Raw genomic sequence first — 3,943 nt, forward strand, 5'->3', positions numbered from 1 at the left:
TTAGTATCTTTAGGACTTGCTACACATGGTCTAAATGATCCTGCAAACAATGGCTGAAAATGAAAATGTCATCAAAATAGACAATTACGAATTTTCCCAAGAAAGGTTTGAGTGCTTGCATCATAACACGCATGAATGTGCTTGGTGCGTTGGTTAGTTCGAAAGCCATGACCAACCACTCAAATAAGCCATCTTTTGTTTTGAATGCCATCTTCCACTCATGTCCGGGACGAATTCGAATTTGATGATACCCACTACGAAGATCAATTTTTGTAAAGATGGATGCTCCACTCAATAGATCTAGCATGTCGTCAAGCCGGGGAATAGGAAATCGGTAGTTCACCGTTATTTTGTTAATCACTCGACTATCGACGCACATCCTCCAAGTATTATCTTTCTTGGGTGTAAGTAAAACTGATACGGCGCAAGGGCTAAGACTTTCTCCGATGAATCCACTGTTAAGCAGCTGCTAAACTTGTCGATTCAGTTTTCCGTGGGACTCATACGGTAATGTGGTAGGTTCGATAGAGAAGAACCTGGGATTAGATCAATGGCATGTTGTACCTCTCGCAACAGTGGTAGCTGTTTCGGCATCTCATCAAGCATGATTTCCTAGAACTTCTCTAGCATCTTCATAAATTCGTTGGGGATAATGCCATCATCTTGCTTAGCCTCTCAGTTTACTACCAACAACACTAGTTGTTCTCTTTTTAGAGCTAAAGTAAACTGTCGAATGGTTAGCACTAGAACAACCTCTTTTTTCTTTTGTTTTGGTTGTGTCAAACTCCGAAATCTGCAAAGGGTCTAAAACGAATTTCTTGCCATTAAATTTAAAAGAGTAAGAATTGGCATACCCGTCATACAACACCTTTCTGTCATAGAGCCAAGGCCGACCCAATAATAAGTGACACACGATTATAGGGACCACATCACACCAGGCTTCATCCGTATAGTTTCTTCCCAATGCAAACTTCACCAAACAACGGCTTTACCAAGATGAGGTTATCTTCATTAACCCAACTTACTCGATAAGGGCTGGGGTGTTTTTCAATTGTCAAACCCAAACATTCCACCGCATCACTAGAGAGATTACATTCATTCCACTCCCATTGTCAATGATAACATTTAACGCACGACCACCATGCTCCATATGAGTATGAAAAATGTTGGTGCATCTCCAATCAGAATCACCACCTTGGATTTTCTTCTTAGTACCAGTCAAAACTCGGTGGATCACACAACTGGGCAGAGCAGTTGCTCCTAAGTGCTCTACATCTTCGCTGTCACTTTCTTCATATTCCTCTTCCTCAACTCCTTCAACTGCATCAAGCATTTTAAGTTCTTTTTCACACACAAAAGCCAATTTTTTTTCTCTTGTAAGACATACTACAACGAAATGTCCAAACCCCTTGCACTTGTAGCATTGTGGTCCGTCGCCTGTAAGTTTTGTTGGCGTGAGTTGTATAGTAAAAGGAAATTAGAGTAATTATAGAAAGTGAGATTTCTTTCCTTCACAGGTTAGCTTAATTATAGGAGCAAAATCTTTATAGCTTAGAATAGAAAATATATTCTGATATATACTCGTAGGGTTGTGGTAACAGAATAAGAAAAATATTGAATAGAAAAAGAACTTTTTGACATGGTATCAGAGCCTAACCCTGGTACCCACCTACCTTAAACATTGCATCTCTTACTTTGCCCACCATGTCGTCTGATGCAGAACCCCAGCTTGCTGTGTCTCAATCTGATTCCCTCTTCTTTGGATTCACGGCTAAGATGACTGAAGCTCTTACCAAAGTCCAACCACCAACTCTGACCACCGAACCCTCTACTGCTCTGATTGGCATCAAACTGGATGGAACCAACTATGCTCTCTGGTCCCAAGTTGTCGAGATGTATATCTCTAGCAAAGACAAGTTGGGATATATCAATGGTGATATACCACAACCACCTTCGACGGATCCAACATTTCGAAAATGGCGCACTGACAACGCCATTGTCAAAGGTTGGTTGATCAACTCCATGGATCCCTCTTTGATAGGGAATTTCATTCGGTTTCCTACAGCTAAGTTGGTGTGGGATTCCATTGCTACCACTTACTTTGATGGTAGTGACACATCTCAGGTCTATGATCTTTGACGTCGTGTGACGCAGCTTAAACAGGCTGGAGGCTCCCTTGAGAAATACTACAATGACCTCCAAGGGTTGTGGCGTGAGATTGACTTCCGCCGCCTTAATCCTATGGAGTGTGCAGTTGATATTCACAACTATAATCTTCTTCTTCAAGAAGACAGAGTGTATGTTTTCTTGGATGGCCTGGATGATCGACTAGATAAGATTCGGGACGACGTGTTGCAGGTTCGTCCATTCCCTACTGTGGAGCAAGCGTATGCCCACGTCCGCCGTGAAGCTCTCCGTCAATCTGTTATGATCACTGGCAGTGCAGATGCGGTTTCTAGCGCTGTGCTCGCAACCAAAGGACTCAAACTTGGTTCCTCTATCCAACCTCCTACTGTGCACAATGGCAAGCCTAAGTCTTGTACATTTTCAGAGGGCTTGAAGTGCTCTCATTGTGGCAATTCGAAGCACACTCGTGACACCTGTTTTAAACTGCATGGGTATCCAAATTGGTGGAATGATCTCCGGGTTAAGAAGGGTCGTGACGCGGGCACTAAGGATGAAGGCTCCGCTACAATAGTTGTGGCTACTGCCAAACCTCAACTCTCATTCATACCACAGATGACAATGCCGAACTCAGGTAACTATGGTTATGCTTGTTATACTTCGACTAATGATGGTTACCATGGTGCATGGCTATTGGATTCTGGCGCAACTGACCATATGACGTTTACTGCTATGGATTTCACCATGACTTCCCTACCACGACGTACCAATATCGCCAATGCTAATGGTGTTATCTCCCCTATCACTGGCGCGAGCACTGTGACCTTATCCCCTAAGTTGCAACTGCATAATACTTTGCTTATTCCATCCTTATCTCATAAGCTTCTCTCCGTGAGCCAAGTGACCTCTGATCTGAATTGCATTGTGCTAATATATCCTACTTTCTGTCTTCTCCAGGACATTCTAACGAAGGAGATTATTGGGCGTGGTACTAAGAGAGGGGGACTCTACTATATGGAAGACCTGAGTGTGGGCCGAGCACATCACACACAACATACTCTTGATGTCAAAGAAAAGGAACTTTGGCTTTGGCACCGTCGGTTAGGACATCCGTCCTTCACCTATATGAAACATTTGTTTCCGGATTTGTTTTCTCAGTTGAAAATTTTTTATTTTCAATGTGAAACTTGCATATTGGCCAAAAGTCATAGGGCTTCTTTTCCATTACATTTGAATAAAAAGGATACTCCATTTGCTTTGATCCACTCGGATGTGTGGGGACCTTCCCCAATTACTACTGTCAACGGTTTCAAATGGTTTGTGTTGTTTGTTGATGATTGTACCCGCATGACTTGGCTTTATTTGCTCAAACATAAAGATGAAGTACTAGGAGTTTTTAAATCATTTCATGCTATGGTGCAAACACAATTTTCTGCTAAGGTTCAGGTTCTTCGATCGGATAATGGTGGTGAATATGTCAATCACCAATTTCATGAATACTTTCAACAACATGGTATTATTCATGAGACTTCATGCCCCAAAACGCCTCAATAAAATGGCATTGTTGAGAGAAAAAACAGACATGTTCTTGAAACCGCTCGTGCTCTCTTAGTTGGTGCCCATGCTCCTACTCGTTTTTGGGCTGACGCCGTTACCACTATAGTTCATTTGCTTAACCGAATGCCCTCTAAAGTGTTGGACTTCCAAACTCCCTTACAAGCCCTCTCGGGTTATACAACTGTGCCTGCAATCTTGATGCTTCCCCTACGTGTATTTGGGTGCGTAGCATATGTCCATCTCCATAAAAACCAGTGGACTA

The sequence above is a fragment of the Vitis vinifera genome, chromosome 3, assembly GCF_030704535.1.
Source record: "Vitis vinifera cultivar Pinot Noir 40024 chromosome 3, ASM3070453v1".
Classification (NCBI taxonomy): Eukaryota; Viridiplantae; Streptophyta; class Magnoliopsida; order Vitales; family Vitaceae; genus Vitis; species Vitis vinifera.